Source organism: Gorilla gorilla, chromosome 18 (genome assembly GCF_029281585.2).
Source record: "Gorilla gorilla gorilla isolate KB3781 chromosome 18, NHGRI_mGorGor1-v2.1_pri, whole genome shotgun sequence".
In the NCBI taxonomy this organism is placed as follows: Eukaryota; Metazoa; Chordata; class Mammalia; order Primates; family Hominidae; genus Gorilla; species Gorilla gorilla.
In genome coordinates, this window is record NC_073242.2 from 13,007,383 (window position 1) to 13,032,123 (window position 24,741).

At 44.9% G+C, this 24,741-nt stretch overlaps 1 long non-coding RNA gene across 5 annotated transcripts in view; it reads left to right on the top strand.

The window, feature by feature from the left end:
- The window catches only part of LOC134757488 (uncharacterized), a 439,709-nt gene that overhangs the window by 7,456 nt on the left and 407,512 nt on the right, over positions 1–24,741 (top strand). For 2 of the 5 annotated variants that reach the window (XR_010131494.1, XR_010131492.1), the window contains exon 2: positions 16,764–16,971. The exons of the other annotated variants lie outside the window; for them this stretch is intronic. This is a non-coding gene — a long non-coding RNA (uncharacterized lncRNA). The remainder of the gene's footprint in view (positions 1–16,763; positions 16,972–24,741) is intronic. 5 annotated transcript variants of the gene reach the window in all.

The following is a 24,741-nucleotide window of genomic DNA, read 5'->3' on the forward strand; positions in this document are numbered from 1 at the left end:
TATTGACACTATGTCACAGTGACACTGCTGAGGTATGTTTTATAGGTTAACTCTTAATTTTAACCTTCACATCAATCTCACGACACAAGTACTATCCTTCCCCCCGATCTTTAGATGAGGAGAATGAATTGAGAGCCATGAAGTTACTTGCTCGAAGCTACACAGCTGGAGTGTGGCCCGTGGCAGAGTCTGTCTGCAGAGGGCCCCCTCAAGCCTTGCTGTCTCCATAGCACCTCTGTGCGTGAGTTACTGTCAGCTCTGATTTTCAAAGAGGAAACATGCGAGAAGACACTCAGTCCCAAATTAGTGCTTTGAATAATTCACAAGGCACTTTCAGGTGTTCAGGCCCGGGGACTTTCAGGAAACCTGGTGTTATGGACTGAAAGTCTGTGTCTTCCCAAAATTCATAGGTTGAAGCCCTAACCCCCAGTGTGATGTTGTTGGGATGTGGGGCCTATGGGAGGTGATTAGGTTTAGATGAGGTCATGAGTGTGGGGCCCCCATGGCCGGGGGTGGGGTGGGGGATTAATGTTTTCATAAGAAGAGGAAAAGAGACAGACTCTTCCTCTGTCTCCACCACGTGAGGACACAGCAAGAAGGCGGCTGTCTGCAAGCCAGGAAGAGAGTCTTTATCAAAACCCAGTCCTCCTGGCTTCTTGATCTTGGACTTCCTGCCCTTCACAATAAGTGCCTGTTGTTTAAGCCACACAGTCATGGCGTTTTATTATAGCAGCTTGAGCTGACTAGGGCAGTTGGTAACACAGATGAGTGACTGCAGGAGATTGGTTAATGCCAGGGCAGTGCCACACCTCATGGTCCAGGAGGGAGCAAAGGCAGAGGTGCCCCTGCTATGATGCCTGCTTGCTTACAGATTGTCTTCTTCAATCTATTCTGCACACGACTATCTACAAACGGAGAGCCCGCCAAACCAGGCGGCTGCTTAAAACCCTTCAGTGGATACTCAGTGCCGCCTGGGTAAAGCGTCTAGAACCTATCACACTCATATTTTTAATTACTTGTCATTCATTTGTTTAATAGTGTAATGGGCATCCAGGCCCAGGGACTGGACCATACCTACGTCTCCAGCTCACTCACTTGCACCATCATAATCGTTGTGTTCCTGAGTGCAGCCTTGTTTTTCTTGGTGCCTTTGTGGATGGATGGTGGTGCTGCTGTCTGAATGCACAGCCCTATCAGTCCACCAGACAGATCCCTATTTGTCCTTTAAATATTTGCTAAGTCTCTCGTGTAGACTTCCCGGAGTCTTCTCTCCCTGATAGTTAATCTCTTCCTCCTCTGTGATGCATGCTTTCCTTGTACAAGCATCTGTGTATTTTCTTTTTCCACGTTGAGGCACTCCACTGTTTCCGTCTGCCATTTGCCTGTCTCCTCCAACATGCATGCCTTCAACAAGTATTTGTTGAGCTCCTACCATTCGTGGGTACTGTGCTTGGGGCTAGAGATGCAGCTGATAACAAAACAGAGATGGGAGGTTGTCTGTTTTCATGAAAACTGCAGTCTATTTGGAGGAGCCAGCATTAAACAAACAAGTAAAAAGTAATTAAAAATATGAATGTGATAGGTTCTACAAAGGAAAAGCTTACTAGGAGTGCCTCCAAATTTCCTTGTATCACTGTAGTCCAGTGGTTCTCAGCAGAGGGCAACTTTGCCTGCCAGGGAATATTTGGCAATGTCTGAAGATATTTTGGGGGAATAGGTGCTCCTGGCATCTGGTGGGATGAGGCGGGGGTGCTGCTAAATACAGTGTACAGGACAGCACAGGACCAGAAAGATCTGGCCCCAAATGTTAACAGTGTTGAGATTGGGAGACCCTGCTGTAACTCCCTTCCCCAGCATAATATCCTGTAACAGATACACCAAAAATGCTTGCTGAATAAATGGGTGAAGAAAAGAAGTCATTCAGTCGTGGTGGCCAGAGATGCCAGTGCTTCTTAGATGAGCACCTGTGAATGATTTCTCCAATCTTTGCAGGGTGGGGCAGGACTTGTGTCATTGCAGGTATGGGGCTGGGTCGCTTGCACAAATACCCATGCTCAGAAAGGCCCCAGCTTGGTTGAATGCTCTGCAAAGGCCATCTTGAAATTTGTAGTAATTTTTGAGAAAGGGTCCTGCATTTTCACTTTGCACTGGGTCCCATAAATTATGTAGCTGGTTCTAGGGTGGGGTGTGTGAGGAAGGTGGCAAATAATGAAACCTCTGAGCAGGAGGTTAAAAGAGGGAGGTGACAATGAAGCTGCCAGTGAGAGTAGCGGAGGTGTGTAACCCTCTCTGTGATGTCTCAGGTCTGAACCCAGAGTCTGGAGCTTAAAATTTTAATTTAATTTTTTATCTTTTTTTTTTCTTTTTTTGAGACAGGGTCTCACTTTGTCACCCAGGCTGGAGTGCAGTGGCTTGATCTTGGCTCAGTGCAGCCTCGACCTTCTGGGCTTGAGCAGTCCTTCTTCCTCAGCCCCCCAAGTAGCTGAGACTACAGGCATGCACCACCATGCCTGGCTAATTTTTCTGTATTAATTGTTTAAGTTGGCACATTATAACTCTACATATTTGTGGGGCACACAGTGATGTTTTGATATATATAATGTATAATGATTACATCAGGGGAACTAGTATATCCATCATCTCAAGCATTTATCATTTCTTTGGGTTGGGAAAGCTCAATATCATCCTTCTAGCTATTTGGAACTTACGTTATAGTCATCATACAGTGCTGTAGAACACTAGGACCTACTGCTCCCTTCTAGATGGAATTTTTAATAAATCTCCTTTAATAAATCTCTCCCTATTCCTCCTCTCTCCCTACTCTTCCCAGCTTCTAGTATCCTCTGCCCTACTCTTTACTTTTATGACATCAGCCTTGTTAGCTTTAACATATGAGTGGGAATGTGTAGTATTTAACTTTCTGTGCCTGGCTTATTTCACTTAGCATAATACCCTCCAGTTCCATCCATGCTGCCATGAATGACAGGATTTTCTCCATTTTTATGGCTCAGTAGTATTCTATTGTGTATAGGTACCCCATTTGCTTTATTCATTCATCTATTGTTGGACACCTAGGTTGATTCCACATCTTGGCTCTTGTGAACAGTAGAGTCCAGATTCGACATCTATAGGAAGCTCTCCATCTGTCATCCTAGACCTGCCCCTTTCTCAGGCTTCTGCACCCTGGAAATGGTGCCTTCTTTTAATGTTTGTTAAGGAGAATTTTAATCGTAGATTAATACAACCGTGGAGTGAATGGTGCAATGAAATCCCATGGACCCATCACTCACCCTCAACAATGATCAACGTGTGGCCAATTCTTTTTTCATTTCCGTCTCCCAGAAGGCTTCCCCTCCCATACTATTTTAGATAAATCCCAGAATTATATCATTTCATTTTATTTATAGTTATTTAGAGACAAGTTCTCTCTATCATCCAGGCTGGGGTAGAGTGGCATGATCATGGCTCACTGCAGCCTTGACCTCCTGGGTTCAAGTGGTCCTCCCGCCTCAGTCTCCTGAGTAGCTAGGACTCTAGGCACGCATCGTCATGCCTGGCTAATTTTGATTTTTCGTAGAGATGGGGGGGTCTCATTTTGTTACCCAGGCTGGTCTCAAACTCAAGCACTCTTCCCGCCTCAAACTCCTGAAGTGCTGAGATTATTACAGGTGCAAGGCACTGTGCCCAGCCCTCATGCGTTTATTAATGTGAAATAATTGGGTGACTTTATTATTTTTTATTTATTTATTTTTCTTAAGGGACAGGACCTTGATCTGTCACCCTGGCTGGAAGGCAATGGCATGATCATAGCTAACTACAACCTCAAATTCCGGGATCCAAGCAATCCTGCTGCCCCAGCCTCCAAAGTAGCTGGGATTACAGGTGTGCACCACCATACCCAGCTAATTTTTAAATATTTTTTAGAGACAGGGTCTCACTGTATTGCCCATGCTGGTTTCACACTCTTGGGCCCAAGCAATCCTCCCACTTTGGCCTCCCGAGTAGCTGGGATTAGAGGCAGGTGGCACCATGCCTGGCCATTTCATTTTTTAAAGTTTTGGCATGTATCTTTACAAGGTGAGGACAATTAAGAAATACACAATGGCAATACCATTACCACCTCTAAAAGTGAATGATTCTTTTATATTATGCAATATCCTGTCAGTGTCTAGGAACTAAAATAGCTTTCTCTTTCCTTCTCCCTCCTCCCACATCGAATCCATCCATGCGTCCTGCCAACTCCACACTCATCCTGAATCCATCCACTCTGCTGCCTCTCTGGGACTTCCATCCTAGCCTAGCCTGAGATGATCTCTGACCTGGACAACTGCTCGTCCCTACATGGTCTGACCTTGCCTGTCTCTGACCCTACCTCCCACTAGCTTTCCCCTCCTCTCCCTCCCTATCTTCCCCTTCCAGACCAGCCACACTGGCCTCCTTGCTGGTCTATAAACATGCCCGGGACCTTGATGACCTGGGCCGCATATTAGCTGCTCCCTGGTGCAGGAATTCTCTTCAACCTGGTAGTCCCATGGCCCATCCCTCAACTCATCCAGGTCTCTGGTGTCTGTCACTTTCTCAGAGAGACCCTGCTGGCCAGCTTATCTCAACTGGCCCTTCCATGACCCCACACCACCACCCTCAGCCCTGACCGCTCTCTGAAATCAAGCCATATCATGTCGTGCTATTGGTTGTTTACTGTCTTTCTTTCCTACTGAAGCAAAGGCCTTATAACTGGGGCTTGATCTGTCTTGTTCACTTCTGTATTTAGCACAGCCTCTAGCATCTTTTCTTTTCTTTTTTTTTTTTTTTTTTTTTTTTTTGAGACAGGGTCTTGCTCTGTTGCCCAGACTAGAGTGTAGGGGTGTGAACATGGCTCACTGCAGCCTCAACTTCCTGGGCTCAAGTGATTTTCTCACCTTAGCCTCCCAAGTAGCTGGGATTATAGGCATGAGTAACCACATCCAGCTAATTTTAACTTTTTCTGTAGAGACAGTGTCTTGTTGTGTTGCCAAGGCTGATCTCAAACCCCCGGACGCAAGCGATCTTTCCACCTTGGTCTCCCAAAGGGTTGGGGCTATGGGTGTGAGCCAGGCCCCTAGCATATATTCACTTTTCACTGAATATTTGCTAAATGAATGGATTTACTTAGGGGTAGGGTGGGTTTTCCTGCCTCAGGTAGTACTGGCAGCATTGAGATAACACCAAAACAAAAACAAAAATGAAAACAAATGCTGAGAACTCTCATCAAAGAATCAGCCAGGTCTGAAAAGCAGACTTAGGGGATGATTGTAAGGATAGGGCAGAGGCATTCTTTTGGGGTCAGAGACCCTACGCCTTGAAGGGAAGCTGGGAAGGAACTGAAGATGTCTTGCCTCAGTTCACCCACTCTCACCCCCTCTACCTCATCTGAATAGGCCTCTATCTTCCCCATGTAAACTAGGCTGAGAAATTCCAAGATGTGCCCGAGAACAGCCAACCCCAGTGCCCAGCTGGGAAGAGGAAAAATAAAATAGGGAGAATTCTCTCTTCCACAGGTTCATTAGCTATGGCTGGAACCCAGACCCTCATGCTTGGGAAACTCTGTGGATAAAGAGTTAACAAGGTAGTGCTTTAGCAAACACCAGAATATCCTGGTACACCTGCTGAAAATGCAGGTGCCTGACCTCTCCCCTTAGACTGGTTCAGGCTATCCTTTTACGGATCTCCAGTTTTGACCAGTGCCGCAGTTGCTGCTGGTGCAAATCGTCCCCGGCCCCACCTGGGGAACTGCCAGACTAGAGTCTGGTCTGGAGCTGGAGTCCCCTCCTTTGTTTAATGCTGGCTTCAAGAACACAGGAGATGAATTATGCAGGTCTGTGGAGACTTTCAGGAAGACCTCAGCCACCTTGTTAATTGGAGCTCAACAGAACCGAGATTGGAGGTTGGAATAAAAATAGCTGCATGCAGGTTGAAAGGTAAAATTAGCTTTGGTGTCAGGAATTTGGTTTCAAGGTTGTGCGGGAGATGGAGTGGGGAGTCAGGGAACTGCAAGTTTGTGTTCTAGTGTTTGTGTGGGTCATTTGGAGCAGCTGAGGGGTAGCTCACACAGAAATCCGAACAATGAGGTCATACTAACATCCTGCATTTGTTTCCCAGGGCTGCTGTAACAATGACCACAAACTGGGTGGCTTGCATCATCGGAAATGTATTTGCTCACAGCTTGGGAGGCCAGAAGTTCAAAATAAGGATTGGGCAGGGCCATGTTCTTTCTGAAGGCCGTAGGGGAGAATGGGTCCTGTGCCTTCCTCTTAGTTTTCGTGTTGCAGGCAATCCTTGGTGTTCCTTGGCTTAAGGATGCGTCACTCCTGTCTCCACCTCTGTCATCACATGGTGTGATTATTGGGTGTTTGTGTCTGTGTCCAAATTTTGCATTTTCCTAGGGACACCGTCCTATCAGATTAGAGCTCACCCCAATGACCTTATCTTAATTTGATGTCATTTGCAAAAAGCCTATTTCCAAATAAGGTCATATTCACAAGTCCTGGGTGTTAGGGCTTCAATATATCTTTCTGAGGGACACCATACAACCGGGAACACGTGCATTCCACAAGTATCCATTGAGCACCTACTGTGTGCTCAGTGCTAGGCACTCAGGGGACATAAGAGTGTGAACAGGGCAGCCTTATCAATCTCACAGGCTAATGCCATGCCTGGTGCACTCACGTACATGAAAACATGTGCTTGCCTCAGCAGCTTATCCCTATTAAAGATGGGCAAAATCACCTGTAATGCCCACCCAGGCTTGTAGCCACCAGGGTCCATCCTGCCTTATGGCTCTGGTTCTAAGACCCTGGAGTCTCAAAAAATGAAGACTGTTTTGCTGGTAGAATCTAGGAGTTTTAAGTGGTTACATGATGAAGCTCTCACCCAGAGAATCAAAGTAGTTCCTGGACTAAACCACAGAGAGAGGGAGGCTTGTCTAAAGACTACAATTTTTTTTTTTTTTTGAGACAAATTCTTGCTCTGTCACCGAGGCTGGAGTACAGTGGTGCGATCTCGGCTCACTGAGACTTCTGCCTCTTGGATTCAGGCAATTCTCCCTGCCTCAGCCTCCTGAGTAGCTGGGATCACAGGCGCCTGCCAACATGCCCGGCTAATTTTTGAATTTTTAGTTAGAGAGAGGGTTTTACCATGTTGGCCAGGTTGATCTTGAACTCCTGACCTCAGGTGATCCGCCTGCCTCAGCCTCCCAAAGTGCTGGGATTGTAGGTGTGAGCCACTGTGCCCAAAGACTACACGTTTTAAAATCACAATCATTTCCTAAATCCTCTCCCGTTTCCCATACCTTTCCCCATGCAACATCCTTATTGAGACTGGGTGGAGATGTATGCAGTGGGTACATTCAAACTACACCTATGCAATCCTGCATAATCTAGCCTTCTTTAATTCTGTTACTCTCTGTTTATTGCTGAATGGAGTCATTCAAACATTGGCTCAGAAAATATTTGAGCTTCTGTTTGATGCCACTTGCCAGAGACAGCAGCAGACAGAACAGACCAAGTCTTTGTCTTATGGAGTCTGCATTCTTTGGAGAAGGAAAGAAAAAAACCAAGGAATGAAGGAGCCCCCTCTGTTGACTATGATCATCTCCTTATATCCTAAGAAGTCTGGTGTCCCAAATGAGCCATAACTATCTGCCTCGTACCATCTATACCCGTGTCTTAGTCCATTCAGGCTGTGATAACAAAAATACCATACCCTAGGTGGCTTATCCACAACACTAACTTGTTGCTCATGGTTCTGGAGGCTTGGAAGTCCAAGATCAAGACACTGGCAGGTGCAGGGTCTGGTGAGGGCCCACTCTGTGGTTCACAGGTGGCAGCTTCCAGCTGTGTCCTCACATAGTAGAAGGGGGCTAGCTTGCTCTCTGGGGTTCCCATTATAATGATATTGTTGTAGTCCATTTGTGTTGCTATTGCTAAAGGAATTGTATTGCTAAAGGAATACCTGAGACTGGATAATTTATAAAGAAAAGAGGTTTATTTGGCTCACAATTCTGCAGGCTGTACAAGAAGCATGGTGCCAGCATCTGCTTGGCTTCTGATGAGGGTCTCAGGCAGCTTCCACTCATGGTGGAAGGGGAAGGGGAGTCCATATATGAAGAGATCACAAGGCAACAGAGGAAGCAAGAGAGGGAGGGAAGAGGCGCCAGGTTCTTTTGAACAACCAGCTCTTGCAGGGACTAATAGAGAACTCACTCATTATTGTGAGGATAGCACCAAGCCATTTATGAGAGACCTGCCCCCCATAACCCAGACACCTTCCACAAGGTTCCACCTCTAACACTGGGGATCCAATTTGAACACAAGGTTTGGCAGAGACAGACAACCAAACTATAGCAGGGACTAATCCCATTCATGACAGAAACATCCTCATGACCGAAACATCCTCATGACCTAATCATTTTCCAAAGGCTCTACCCTCTAGTACCATCACATTGGGAATTAGGTTTCAACGTATGCATTTTTAGGGGGCATAAACATTCAGATCATAGCAACCCGAGAGGGAAACAGGTGCTTGTGCCTTCTGCATAGACTTCACTTAGGGAGAACTGTGCTGTGCAACAGCCACGTCTACCAGAGCAAAGGAGAGCTGTTAGGCAGGAATGGCTGCTCCAAAGCCACCTTTTCTTGAAGCTCCTAGCAACAAACTGGGAGCAGGGAACCAGGGATGAGTGTTTTCTGCCCCCTCTAGTTTCAACGTCAATTCTATTTTCATACTAGAACTCAGTGTGATTATTAAAATTATATCTCTACGCCCAGGCCTCTGTGACTCCAAGCCTATGATCTTTCCCCTAAACGGAGTTAGCTGTGCTTAACTGAGAGGCACAGGTAGAAATCATAGCCCCAGAGAGGACCAGGGCATAGCGGGATCCCCCCACCTCTCAGGCACCCACCTCCTCCCTGCCATGAATGGAACCGATCCTCCCTGGTACCTGGACCACCAACCTGCAAGTCACCTTCTGCCCCTCCTTTTTCCTTATACCCAGATTTACGTGGCCATCAAATCTGTTGCTGCAGAAATGTCCCCAGAAACTGTGACTTCCCCATTGTTCTTTTGCCACCAGCCTCTCTGGGCTGCTTGTGTCAGCTACAGCCTTCTGTCCCTCTTCTGCAGTCAGCCAGTGATTCTCCCATCACACAAAATTGACCTTGGGGTTAATATAGTAGAGTCACCGTCACTGTGAGTCACCGTCACCATGCTGAATGAGAAGCTTGTCTAGAAAGAAGGGAGAACATATCCAAGGGGCATTGAGCTCCGAAAAACCAGGGAAAGGAGCTTTGAAGGGAGGTGCCTGCAGAGTAGACAGCGGGCAGGGAGGGGGCTGGGGAGGCACAAGGAGTGGACCTGAATTTATTGTGCCTTTCTCAGGGCTGAGACTAGGGTGAGGTGAGTGAGGCCTTGGATGCAAAACTTAAGGGGGTCCCTCAAACTCAGCAACCAAGATGAATAATGTTTCAATGCAATATTTTAACAAATCAAAATTAATGCAAAAAACCATGATGAGCAACATATCAATTTTAAGCGAGATCATATAGGCAAAAGCTCCTAGCTCAGAACCTGGCACTTAGTAGGTATTCAAGAAATCAAAAAACAAGAATGGAAAAGTAGTAATAATGCCGAATATGGCCAGCATTCTTTGAGGGGCTTTGCATGTATCAACTCAATTCATCTAATCTTTACAACAACCCTACAAGGTGGATTTCATTATTTCCATTTTTAAAAAGTTCATTTTTCCCCCCCTTTTTTTAAGAGACATGGTCTTGCTCTGTCACTCAGGCTGGAGTGCAGTGGTGTGATCATTGCTCACTGTAGACTTTAACTCCTGAACTCAAGAAATCCTCCCATCTCAGCCTCTTGAGCAGCTGAGACTATGGGTATGCACCACCACATCTGGCTAATTTTTAAATTTTTTGTGATTTTTTTTTTTTCTGTTGCCTAGGCTGGTCTCAAACTCCTGGCCTCAAGCGATCCTCCCATCTCAGCCTCCCAAAGTGCTGGGATTACAGATGTGAACCATTGCATCTGGACTTTATTATGCCCACTTTATAGATGAGGAAAACAAAGGCATGCAGAAGTAAAAGGATTCCTTATAGTCCATTCAGCAAGCAAGGGGTGGAGTCAGAAAGAAAACCCAGATCATTTGATGGCATTCATCCATAGGAAAAACCATGGATGCCTTAATGCTCATGGTGGCATAAAAAGAATTCAGAGGTTTCCATTGTTTCTCTGAGTCTTCATTTTGGATTGACCTGAACAGAATAAGGCCAGTGGGAGACATTTCCCAATGCTAGTAAATAAATAAAATTATATAATATAAGGAGTCTCTCTGGGACCCAGTGGCTACATAATACCTGTTAAAAGTGGAGGAAGAAAAACCATCTCCTCTAGGGTTTGACATCAGCCTAATAGGTGATACTATTGATTTGATTCACTGCTCGCCCCACAACAGCAGCCATCAGGGAGGAAGACGTTATCAGGCGGGCAGCAGGAGACAGCAGGAGCAGAGGGTGTAATCAGTTTAACCTTCCTTAGCTGCCAAGTCCTGGGGGGGAAGCGACTGTCCCTTTTCCAGGAGAGAGACTCATGGGTAGCAGACCCTCGATGACAGCCCCCTTTTCTGGTGGGGAGGGTGGCCCACGAAGAAAGAGGATAGAGGAGGGATTTGTCTGCTCCTGTAAATCTCCATGGTAAATACTGGAGCTTAATTTGGACTGAAAAATCCTCTTTGAAAAGTAAAGAGTTGTATGCACGACTCTTAGCTTAAAGGCAACTTCCCCATCTCTCTCTGTCCTAGCACCCTGTTTATTTCCTTCATAGAACCAATCAGTGATTATTTAATTTGGTTTCCTCACTTGCTTGCTTCTGTCTACCTCCCCAACAAATCCATAGTGTGCTGGAAGCAGCCCATCTTCCTAACTCCATTTTGTTGCTGGGTAGCTTGAAGAGGCTGCTGAGTATGGGGGCACCCCCTTAGGTTTTACATGCAAAGCCTCACTCGCCTCACCCTCGTCTCAGCCCTGAGAGAGGCACAATAAATTCAGGTCCGCTCCTTATGCCTTACCAGCCCCCTCCCTGCCCACTGTCTACTCTGCAGGCACCTCCCTTCAAAGCCCCTTTCCCTGGTTTTTCAGAGTTCAGCGCCCCCTGGGCATAACCTCCCTTCTTTCTAGATAACCTTCTCCTTCAGCACTGTGACGGTGACTCTACTATATCAACCCCAAGGTCAATTTTGTGTGTTGGGAGAATCACTGGCTGATTCATGAGGGGAATATTTACACCATGGCAACTGGCAGATGCTAGAAATCAGGGCCTCCTGCCTCTTCATCATACCACTAAGCTCCTTGAGGAGGGACATTTTGTCTGCTTTGTCTTCTATGTGGTGCTCTGTCTCTGGCTCAGGGCCAGGCTCACAATTGTTAACTGGTAAATATTTCCTGACTTGATGAATGGATGCAGTTGTTGGCATTGCTTGTACTCTGAAGAAATTGTTTCAACTCAAGTCTGTAATGGTGATTCATTCCCTACCTTGAATCAGATACAAGATGAAAAAAAATCATGGTTTTCTGTCCTCCAGAGGCTCACGGTCCGGGTGTGGGGTTTGGGAGAGGATGCAGGACAGATAACCAGTACGGTGCAGTGCAGTAATTGGCAAGAGGAGGTGCTTAGGGATGCTGCTGATGAGATGGTAGGTTAGAGGATATCCTTGTTTATATGCTGAGGGATTATAACCATCTATGGTGTCAGTCCTCTGTTTTAAACATCATGGTGCCAAGCAGATGTTGACTTAATTCATGCCCTGGAAGACACAGATCTGTCTAACTCCCTGCCCGACTCTTAACTGAGCTGTGGGATACAGGGTGCGTTAGTTCTCAGAGTCCCAGTTTGCTCATGTGATAATATGAAAATAATAAAACCTACCCCATGAGTGTTGTTTAGAAGGATAAATTAAATGACAGTTATAGACTGAGTAGACACTCAATAAAGCACTCACTGAATCAAATCAAAATGTAATCAACCAATATGTTGGAATATTTGTTTTTCCTCAAAAGCAAAATACAATATATGTAACAAACCTGCACGTTGTGCACATGTACCTTAAAACTTAAAGTATAATAATAATAAAATTTAAAAAAAAGAGAGAAAAAAAAAGCAAAATACACCATTCCAGTGTAGGTGCTTTCTCTTTTGTGTCTCTTTCTTGCTCCCCATTTCCCTCTCCCTCTCCTTATCCCCCTTCTCTTTTTTATTATTTTTTTGAGACAGGGTCTCACTCTCACCCAGGCTGGGGTGCAATGGCACAATCTCAGCTCACTGCAGCCTCAACCTCCTGCACTCAAGCAGTCCTCCCACCTCGGCCTCCTGAGTAGCTGTGATCACAGCTGCACAGCACCACACCCAGCTAATTTTCTGTACTTTTTTTTGTAGAGACGGGGTCTCACCATGTTGCCTAGGCTGGTCTCGAACTCCTGACCTCAAGTGATCCACCTACCCCCGCCTCTCCAAGTGTGGAATTATAGGTGTGAGCCACAGCACCCGGCCCCTCCTTCTCTTTCTCTCTAATCTCTTACACCTCCACTTTCTTATAATCTTACCAACAGCTAACATTTATTGAGCATTTACTTAGTGCCAGGCCCATCCCAAGCACTTTACAACTATCACTTACTTAGTCTGAAGAACAGTCCTGAAGGTTGGTACTATCATTATTCCCAGTTTATAAATGAGTAAACAGAGGATAACTTGCCCAGTGCCACTCAGCAATTAAGTGGCAGAGCTGGGATGGGAATCCACACACTGTGTCTCATGCTCCCATCATGTTCCTCCCACTGTCTTCCCATCAAATATGCTGTTTGAGTGAAAAAGAAACAGCACAGCACCAGAGGTCTGGGATCATCTGGGGTGGGGGACCCTCAGCCTGGGGCTGTGACGGGAGAGTACAGAGGATTAGAAGGTGTATTAGTCTGTTTTCACACTGCTGATAAAAGACATGCCTAAGACTGAGTCATTTATAATGAAAAAGAGGTTTAAAGGACTCACAGTTCCACGTCACTGGGAAGGTCTCACAATCATGGTGGAAGGTGAAAGGCAGGTCTTACATGGCAGCAGATAAGAGAGAGCTTGTGCAGGGGAACTCCCCTTTATAAAACTATCAGATCTCTTGAGACTTATTCAGTACCACGAGAAGAGCATGGGAAAGACCCGCCCTCATGATTCAGTTACCTCCCACTGGGTCCCTCCCACAACACGTGGGAATTGTGGAAGCTACAGTTCAAGTTAAGATTTGAGTGGGGACACAGAGCCAGACCGTATAAGAAGGGGACAGATATACCCAGCAGGTTTCGCAGAGCCTTTTCCCCTCTGATGGGAGGGGAGGCAGGCAGGCTTTTTCTCATTTTCCTTTGAGTACCAGCAGCAGCTGAGGAGAGATGCTGACCATTCCTTTTCTTAATGAGGGAGGCTCAGGAAAGAGCAATTAACAGCATCAGCTTTTATTTTCTCCCAGGAGGGACAGGGCTGATCTTGTTCTTTCTCTCTGGACCAGGCAGGCTTTTCTTTCTTTTTTTTTTTTATTATTATTATACTTTAAGAAGTTGGTCAAGAGTGTCAACAGCAGGAGTCACAAGACTTTGACAGAAGCCACCACATGAAGGGGCCACAGTGTCTGCCTTGCTTCTGGGGTTTCTGGTCTGTATCCTGAGAGGTACCAGGCTGCTCTGGGGCACCACAGGGAATGCCAGCCTTGCTCCTTTCTCATGCTTTCTGGGAGTGGCAGCAAGCGTGAGCTCTCTAAAATCCAGCCAGGAGGCTGGGTGCGGTGGTTCATGCCTGTAATCCCAGCACTTTGGGAGGCCAAGGTGGGCAGATCACTTGAGGTCAGGAGTTTGAGATAAGCATGGCCAATATGATGAAACCCTGTCTCTACTAAAAAATACAAAAATTAGCCGGGCATGGTGGCAAATATCTGTAATTCTAGCTACTAGAGAGGCTGAGGCAGGAGAATTGCTTGAACCTGGGAGGTGGAGGTTGCAGTGAGCTGAGATTGTGCCATTGCACCCCAGCCTGGGTGACACAGCTAGACTGTCTCAAATAAATAATATGCAGCCAGGAATGTCCACTTCTCCTGGGACCCTGAATAAAGTCCAGACTCCCTGGGCACTCACTGCTCCTTCCAAGCTGACACCTTCACCATTTTCCCTTCTCCATCCAGGCACCTACTTTACCAAACTGTTTACGGGTTAAAATATGCAATCAGTTGAGACCTAGTAAGAAATATATATTTGGTCTCTGCCTCTGGTTTCTGGAACAGAGCTTCTAAAACTCGTGTAACTTCCTGAGTGATACTGATGATAGGAGCATCTTTTGTTATAATATTTGGTCTTTGTCCCTGGTTCCTTACACAAGAGCTTCTAAGATACTTGGAACCTCCAGAGTGATATGAGTGCCTTTTTGTATGCTAATGAGATTATCTTGGCTGGGATCCTGTAGATAGCTTCAGAATAGAGGCTGGTTGTCAGAAGAACCAACTATGTGATTAGAGAGTTGGAATGGTTAACCCCACCCCTGAACCTCTAGGGATGGGAGAGGGGCTGCAGCCTGAGTTCAGTCACCAGTGGTCAGTGATTTAATCAGTCATGCCTACGTAATGGAACTTCTATGAAACCCCTGAACAATGGGGTTCAGAGAGCTTCTGGGTTGGTGAACATGTCCATATACAGGGGTGGAGGGTGGTGCACCCCAGCTTCACACAAATAGAAGCTCCTGTGCTGAGGACCCTTCCAGACCTAGCCCTACATACTTCTTCCTCTGGCTGTACATTCGTATCCTTTATAAAAATAAGCCTGTATTATTAAGTAAAGTATTTTCCTCAGTTCTTTGAGCCATTCTAGCAAAGTATTGAACCTGAGGAGGGGATAGTGGGAACTCCTGATTGATAGCCAGTTTGTAAGAGTGGCCTAGAGCTAAAGATTGACATCTGAAGTAGGACAGTCTTGTGGGACTGAGCCCTTAACCTGGGGGGTCTGCACTATCTCTGGATAGTTAGCATTATAATTGAATTAAATTGTAGGACAATCAGTTGGTATATAGAGAATTGGAGAACCACTTGGTGGTGAAGGAACCCACACATTTGGTGTCAGAAGTGTGAGTAGAGTTTTTTTTTCAGTTGCATGTCTCTTGCTAGCATCTCAACCTTTGCGCCATCCATCTCCTCTGCGTGCAATTCTCCACTCACCCTCTACAACCTACTTGGTGTTCTGATCTTGGTTGGGAATCACATTCTTCTGGAAGCCTTCTCTCACTTATTAGGCCGGATCAGGTCTCTCTGTTTGTTATATGATCTCAGAGTGCCTCACATTCTTCTCTACCCACACTTTTCTTGGTTTATAACCATATTTATGTGTGTGTGTTACAGCCCTGAAACTCTTTGTACTAGAAATTGTGGTTTCCTGAGAGTAATAGGTGATTTAGACAATACAAAGACAAAACTAGTTCACTGTAAATTTTATCCTTTGTGTGTAGTCAAACACCGCCAGGGATTAGAGCATGGGGACATCTCAATCTCACCTTAAAGAAGAAAATTTTGGTGCTCTCTCAGGTCTGTTCTAGATAAGAATAATCCCTTCCCCATGATATTAAACAGAGGGATGCCTTCGACCTGTTTTATCCAGAGCCATCCCTTACCCATGACCCCTGTGGTGAGCAGCACCTCCAGCTGTTTCCCTGTCATCTCAGGCTTTCTGGAGCTACACTCTGAATCTTGTCTTTGAGCATTGCAAGTTAGCTAATTGAGGTGTCTGAGTCCCTGTTAGGGTCATACAAATCTAAAGTTGGTCAGATAAGGGGGATTCACAGGGGCAGCCCAGAACCACTAACTGCAGTAATGGAAGGAATAAAATATTAAGAATTGTGCATAGTTTAGGCATGCAAAGCATCTTGTCTCAAGGTGACTTTCTAACAGTGGATATTGGTGGAAAAAGGGAAGCAAATGTCAGTGGAAATGGGGAAGTAGAAGTTGCTGGGTAGGAAGTAGAGATAAAGGGAAGGAAGAGCTCTCCTGGCATAAGAAACACCCTGAGTGAGGGGGACAGAGAGAGCTTGGGGCATTGGGGGAATGGAAAGGTGAAGCCTAGAGATGGAGTCCAGAGACAGCACCAGGTGAGGGTGAAGGAGAAGCCAGGGTCAGACCATGCAGGACCTCAAAAAGGAAATTAGTCTGTTTTCTAAATGCCATTAGGCATTTTTCTTGTTGTTGCTGGGCAAAGGTATGAAAAGATCATGATTTCATTGTCTCTTTAAAGATCACTCTGGCTGCTGCATGGAGAATGGGTTGTAGGGGAGGTGAGGATGGATGTGGTGGAATTGTTATAATCTTGGCAAGAGATGATAATGGCTTGGACCCTGGTGGTAACAGTGGAAGTAGAAAGAGTGGGCAATTTCAAAGATAATTAAAAGGCAAGCTTGACAAAACTTGGGACTTATTTATCTCTATGTCCATGCTTAGAGGGGTATGGTAGGTTGAGTTATTGATTTCAAATTTTTAATCCCTCCTCCCACCATCCATACTTTGCCATGATCTCATCAGGTCTGGAGTTTGTACTTCATTCCTTGACCTCAGGCAGTGTCATGTGTGTTGCGGTAGCCAATTACATGAAAGAAGTGACATATGCCAGTTCCAACTCTAGGCCTTAAGGGGACTTACCTGTCTTTCTCACCCTATGCAGAGGCCCATGGCATATGTGGGGAACTGAGAGGTCTTTGGTCAACAGTCACTGGGGACCTGGGTCCCGCCAACAACCACATGATTCATTTTGGAAGCAGATCCTCCCCTACATGAGCCGTCAGATGATCACAGCCACATATGACAGCTTGATGGCAACCTCATGAGAGACACAGAACTGAAACCACCCTGATTCCTGACCCACAGAAATTGTGAGATAAAAAATGTTTGTTGTTTCATGCTGCTAAGTTTTGAGCATAACTAAGTTTTGAGGATAACATGTTATGCAGCAATAGATGACTAATACATCCACTCACTAACTTGTGCTTCTTATTGGCTAGACTCTGTCACATGGTGCATCCATTCACAAGGGAGGCTGGGAAATGTAGTTTAAACCACACCAATCTGAATAAAGGGAGGGCTCTATTAGTGAGGATGAAGGGGGAAATGGGTTCTGCATTAAGCCATTTCTGTCCTGCTGCTTTAGTAGCACAAAGCTGCAAGGAGTTCAGAATAGTTTGTGGATGACATCTTCCTTTTCCTTTGGTTTTTCTTTACTAATTTCAGGTAGATAGACTGGAATTCAGCTCCCATGCAATGGGTGTGCTATTGCTTCAGTTGTAGGTTTTTGGATAAAATTTTGGGTTGAGGAAAGTAAAAGTTATACCTGTGAATATCTTTCCTGTAAATAAGTCAGTTACAAAGATATCTGCATCATCAGTCAACCATTTAATTTGTTAAGAGGACATTAATTTAAGACCCTTCCACAGGGCAATTGCATGCTATGCAAGGATATGGAAGGATTTACAGTTTCTTAATTTTCTGAAGTGGCAGATCTTCTTTCTTCCCTTTTCAAGAGGAGAGGACCAAAATGCCATCATAATATTTCATGTCGTATACTTGAATATCTGCCACAGGAACATATTACTTTTTTTTCTAATTAAATGGGGAGTGCAATCCTATTTTTTACATTCTCGTAAAATGCATTAATCACACCAAAAGCCTTTTCGTGCTGTTTCCCAGCAGGAAGGAAATTAACAGTCATTGATGACCTACTGTGTGCCAGTTGCTTTCCATAGATTAACTACTTTATATGCTTGCAACATCCCAGTGATGGAGGTCATTATTATTATCTCTAATTTATAGATTAGATTTTAGAAGTGACTTGCCTAGAGGAAAGTTGAGATTTGAATCCAGGACTTTCTGGTTTCAAAGTCTTTCCATGCTGATAAATTTTCACTCACCCCTGCCCCCAATTTAAGAAGGACCAATTGATCCTTCATGACCAACGTTTAACTTTCTTCTATTAGTTGGTTCCTTGACCCAGTTAAAAGGAAAGTTAATTCTGAAACTTTTAGGCACTTACACAGTGCCTAATTGTGTTTTAATATTTGATGTGCTTAGAAACGTATGAGGAATTAGTGCTAATTCTGAGATGATTAGCATATTCTGGCGTGTCTTATAGTATGTGAACTGTGGTCTTCAGGACATTCTTGAACTTTTGCTTCTAATTATCCCCACGTGGATATGAACAATGCTGCTATTCAAGGAGCATGTCAGAGCTTCATTTTAAAAAAATAATTAGCAGCAAATGGATCTGTTTCTTCTGAAGATATTGGCTGAATGACTAGTTGGTGGTATTCTATTGCTTATTGAGTGGTGAACCTCTGCCCAGATTTAATTTGGATGGCAGGATCAACTTTAGTCAAAATTTTGTTTTCTAGTTTTTAAAAATTAAGCTTTTTTCGGATGGGACAGGGCATTTTAGATTCACATCCAGTTGTAAGAGCTAATATAGAGAGATACTATATATCCTTTATCTTATTTAGTGGTACTAAGGACAATATCACAACTAGGATATCGACACTAATACAGTGAAGACACAGAAGTCACAAGGGTTCCTTCTGCTGTCCTTTTATAGCCATACATAGTTAAGGTACTTTGATTGAGAGGAAGAAAGTCAACTTGAGTTTAAGCAAGAAAAAATATTAAAAGGAATTTCTTGGAAGGTTTAGTTAATACCTGCTGTTATCTGATTGCCATCTCCTATTACTTCTTTTCTTTCTCATCTCATCAAGTGACCCTGGTGAGGCTGTCAATTATAGCCTCTTTGGTGAGGCTGTCAATCATAGACCTTGCTTCCATTGCCATAGAGAGCCAGGTGATCCAAGCCCAGCCAATTACAGTAAACCATTTCCCCACTAAACAGAGATTAGTGGTTGGGTGAGTGGGTGAGTGTGTTTTCAATTCTGGCCTAAAAATTTTCCCTGGAAGTTTTTGATGTGGAGCTGGAGAATGGGCTTGCCTCTGAGGTCCTGGAGCTGGACCCATGGGGATTCATTTCTTGCAGCCTGCTTCTTACCTGGAAAAATCCTGTCTGTAGAAAAAGAGAATGAAGCCCACATCAAAGATAGGTGAACTGGAAAGGTGTCAGATAAAGCAAGTCATGGAGATGTGAACTTGTTTCTTCTTTGGACCCAGTTATGCCTGAGGTCACCTCCTTTTCTCTACTTATTGTGAAGTAAATTAGTAACTCCTAAATTTTACTTACATTGATTTGAGTACTGCCACTTTCCACCCAGTGAATGCCATTGAATCCTGAAGGATCCCAGGAAATATCTTGGGCCCAACCACAGCAAGACCTCTCTAGGTTCTGACACTAGGGCCTCAAGGCATTAAGACCTACCAGGACTCTCTTTGATTCTGTGGGGAAGAAACTTGGGAGATGCTTAGCTGAGTGAGTCTGTCTCATCTCAGTAGGGACTGCAGTTATCTGAAGGCCCAACTGAGGTTGGAGAACTCACTTTCAAGATGACTCATAGACTTCAGATTGGTCCTGGATATTGGCAGGAGACCTCACTTTCTTGACGCCTGCCCTAGTCATAGGGCTGCTTGAGTGCCCTCACAACATGGCAGATGGAATCCTTCAGAGTGAGTGATCCAAGAGAAGAGCCACAGTGTCTCTTACTACCCAGCCTCAGAAGTCACACGCTGTAATTTCTGAAATATCCTATTAGTTTCACAGGTCAGCCTTTTCAATATGAAAGTGGACTACACAAGGGCATAAACACCAGGAAGAAAGAATCATTGGGGGTCATCTCGGAGGCTGGCAAACATAACTAGATACAATAATGTCCACAAGTTCGTAGTTCAATGAGGCACACAGCAGACTCTCAGTTCCTCCCTTCACTTTATTTAATGACAATCTCTACATTTAAATTTCTGACTCAATCAGAAAGAATTTCCCATGTTTCTATTTTTCTCTGAGGCTCATAAGTGTAGGAGTTTGTAAATCTAGAAACGTGCTGTCTGTATTGTGGATTCTGTTTTCTTTCTCACCCGTGAGTATCTTCTTAATTCACAAGACCCACTTACCAATTAACCTTTATTCTCTCACTGAATGGAAGGTAATCTCTCCCCCATGAGGGCCTGGAGCTCCAGGAGGGGCTTAATTCTGAAAACTCATGAAAAGTAGCAACACAAAGACAAGTGTCATTTATGAGCCCTCGTGGGCCCCAGGCTGATTAGAAAACCGTTGTAAAGTAATTGCAGAGCTTGAGGAGTCTCCGGAGCGGAATTCCGGCTGGCGATAAGGATGTTGCTAAAATCAGTCTGAATAAAGAGAATTTTGTGGAATGAACCAAGCCTGTGAAGCAAACAAGGCCTCCAGCTTCCTGAATGACTGGAGCCCCATGATACAGAAAAAGGCATCTCAAATTCAAATTTCACCACAAAGGCTAATTTTAGGTTCATTTTAATGAGGGAAAGGGAGGGAGAAAAGAGGAAGGGAAATTTAAAAATTGGGTAAAAGGACAGCTTTTATTCATTCAGTAAATACTCATCAGGCATCCACCTTGGACTTCCCCCTAGTTAGGGGCAGTGCACAAGAAGATTAGCTTCATGGAATCCCTGCCCTCAGGGAGTGCATCATCTGGACAGGGAAACTGAGCTGGAAACAAGTCATGTCTCTTAATGTGTGGGATGAGAACACAGAAGATGGTATGCACCCCAGCCAGAAGATCAGAATAGATTTCCTGAAGGAGGCTATGATGCCTGAGCTGAATTTTAAAGCTCAGCAGCAAAGGAAAGTGCAAGGAAGGCACCCGGATAGAGAGGCCAACAAGTGCTATGACACGGAGACGTGAGCTGCAGGAAACCAGGCAAACGTGGAGAGGAAGCCTGTCCTCACATTCCCTGGGGCTCCCAGGCTGGTGAGAAAGATGGAGGTGGAAACCACCAGCGTTTTAATCTTGTGCTTCATGCTTAATGTATTCACTTCTTTTATTAGAGCAGTGTGCACGGTCTCTGCATACACACCTGTTAAACAGCACGCCCTTCTCTCCCCTCCCCTTCCCTCCCCTTCCTGTCTCCCTTCCCCACTCCCCTTCTTCCCTCCCTCCCTCCCTTCCTGCTTTCCTCCCTTCCTCCCTCCCTCCCTCCCTTCCTGCTTTCCTCCCTTCCTCCCTCCCTCCCTCCCTTCCTGCTTCCCTCCCTTCTTCCCTCCCTCCCATCCACCTTTCCTCCCTTCCTGCTTCCCTCCTTCCCTCTCTCCTTCCCTCCCTCCCTCTCTCCTTCCCTCCCTTCCTTCTCCCTCTCTCCCTTCCTGCCTCCCTCCCTCCTTTCCTGCCTCCTTCCCTTCCTCCCTTCCTTCCTCCCTCCCTTTCTCCCTCTCTCCCATTCTTCTTCCCTTCCTCTCTTTCTCCCTCCCTTCCTGCTTCCCTCTCTTCCTGCCTCCCTCCCTTCCTGCTTCCCTCCCTCCCACCCTCCCTCACTTCCTGCTTCCCTCCCTTCCACCCTCACTTCCTCCTTCCCTCCCTTCCACTCTCCTTCCCTTCCTGCCTCACTCCTTTGCTCCCTCCCTCCCATCCTGCCTCCTTCCTTTCCCCTCTCCCTCCCTTCCTCTCTCCCTCCCTTCCTCTCTTCCTCCCTTCCTCTCTCCCTCCCTTCCTCTCTCCCTCCCTTCCTCTCTCCCTCCCTTCCTCTCTCCCTCCCTTCCTTCCTCCCTTCTCCCTTTCTTCTTCCCTTCCTCCCTCCCTTCCTGTTTCCTTCCCATCCTGCTTCCTCCCCTTCCTACTTCCCTCTCTTCCTCCCTCCCTTGCTTCCTGCTTCTGTCCCTTCCTCCCTCCCTCCGTCCCTCGCTTCCTGCTTCCCTCTCCCCTCCCTCCCACCCTCCGTTGTTCCCTCCTTCCCTTTCTTTGTCTCCATCTTTTTATTTTAAAGCAATAACATCTCTTCACCTCTACTAGGTATTCTGAGTAAAGGACCTGGTTTAGAAATTACAAAGGTAGAGACACAAGGATGAGGACAGGTGGGAGATGGATGAGAGAGACACTTCCTTAACTGATTTATTTTTGTTCATTTTCATTTTTAAAAATTTATTTATTGTCTTTACTTTGTAATTTTTTCCTTTTATTTTTATTTGGCACCTAATAATTGTACGCATCCGTTGGATACAGAGTGATATTTCAGTAGGTGTATTCGATGTATAATGATACAAATCAGGGTAATTAGCATATCTGCCATCTCCAATATGAATCATTTCTTTGTGTTGTGAACATTCAAAATCCTCTCTTCTTGCTTTCTCAAATATACAATAAATTATAGTTATCCATTTTTTGCCCCACAGTGCTGTAGAATACCAGGGTGAGTTCTGGTGTTGATTTATCTTTTAGAGATAGGCAGACTCTATTCAAAGGGGGTCATGGAGATTGCCGTGGGGATCCCCCCAAGGGGTTCTTGCAGTGGGAGAGAGAGATGGGACTCAACTCCTAAGATGCATCCTAATTTACTACGGGTCAAGGACAAGGGTTTTCTTTTCCTTCTAAACAATAAATGACCTTTCCCCTCATAAGCATTTATTCTTGGCTGTTAATTGATACCTGCTTTAACAGAGATTAGTCTCCATCTGAAGGCTCAGGTAAACACTTTTGCTGGGTCTCTTTGGCTCCAGAGGGGAACTGTTTTTTCTTTTAAATAACCAAAGGATGTGCTTGCTACCTTTTCTCTGCTGTCAAGAGGAATGTGAAGCAGGCTTTCTAGAATACTCCTGGCAGCAAGAACATTACTGTTTTTTTTCCTGATAAGGATCACTTTTAAAAAAACATTTTAAAAACCAGTGATGAAAACTATTTCCCTTTCCCTTAACTTCAGCAGCTGAGACACTTTTTCTGGCCAACAAGACTAAATGTGATTGAACTTAGAATTTTCCCTCTGTCTATGCCATAATTACAGTACTGTTTACACAACACACTCTGTGTTTAACTGCAGCAAACGCTGCTACAACAGGCTTAACACATAAGCAGAGGTGAGGGTAAATTAATCACCTCTCATGCAGGAGGCAAATGCACCAGTGCTCTGTGCTAAGTTTAGAAATGGGGAGTTTTCCAGCGGTGAGGCCTCAGAATGCTGTGAAGTTCCCATACAAGCACTTTGTGTCCCCTGCCTTCCTCTGGGCCCCACCTGCCAGGAACACCTGAGGAAGCACTTTACAGCCACATAAAGCCCTGGGTTGACGCCTTATGTGGCTATCACACAAGCTTCAGTCAACAGTGTCTTCTGGATAACCTTGAGACATAGGGAGACACATTTGCTCAGTTCAGCATGCATTGGTCGAACACCTATTATATGACAGATACTGTGTTAGGTCCTGGGATGTAGGGGAGGGGACATGAAATCTGATATCAGAGACCTGGATGCAATAACTGAATCTGAAAATTGCCTTTGCTCATGCTATCCTCCAGGCCTGGAATGCCTGTTCCACCCAAACCTGGTGAACTCCTACTTGCTTCAAAATTTCACTTGGCTGGGACTTAATTAAACTAAGGAGCTTCTGCACAGCAAAGGAAACTACCAACAGAATAAACAGACAACCTACAGAATGGGAGAAAATATTTATATACTATCCATCTGACAATGGTATAATATCCAGAATCTATAAGAAACTTAAACAAATCAACAAGCAAAAAACAACCCCATTAAAAATGGGCAAAGGACGTGAATAGATACTTCTCAAAGAAGACATACAAGTGGCCAAGAAGCATATGAAAAAATGCTCAACATTACTAATCATGACAGAAATGCAAATCAAAACTACAATGAGATACCACCTCACACCAGTCAGAATGGCTATTCCTAAAAAGTCAAAAAGTAACAGATTCTGGCGAGGTTGCAGACAAAAGGCTATGCTTATATACTATTGATGAGAATGTAAATTAGTTCACCCACTGTTGAAAGCAGTTTGGAGATTTCTCAAAGAACTTAAAACAGAACTACCATTTGACACAGCGATCCCATTATTGGGTGTATACCCAAAGGAATATAAATGGTTCTACCATAAAGACAGATGCACACATATGTTCATCACAGCACCATTCCCAATAGCAAAGACATGGAATCAACCTAGGCACCCATCAACTTTGGATTGGACAAAGCAAATGTGGTATATATACACGATGGAATACTACACAGCCATAAAAAAGAACAAAATCATGTCCTTTGCCACAATATGGATGCAGCCGAAGGCCATTATCCTAAGCAAATTAATGCAGGAACAGAAAAACAAATACCACATGTTCTTACTTATAAGTGGGAGCTAAATATTGAGTACATGTGGACACAAAGAAGGGAACAACAGACGCCAGAGCTGCGTGAGGGTGGAAGGTTGGAGGAGGGTAAGGATAAAAAAATTACGTATTGGGTACTACGCTTATTACCTGGGAAAGGAAATAATTTGTGCACCAAACCCCAGCAATAGGCAGTTTACCCATGTAACAAGCGTGTGTATGTACCCCCAAATCTAAACTAAAAGTTAGAAGGAGAAAAAATTCTCTTGGCATCGCCTCCCCTCTAAAATGTATTTGGATGGGATGGCAGATTTGCCATTTTCCTTCCTGTTTCTCTATTCCCTCATGGGACCTTGAATCAATCTCTCCGTTTTACCTTCCTCTCTCTCTCTCTTTGACACACACACACACAGACACACA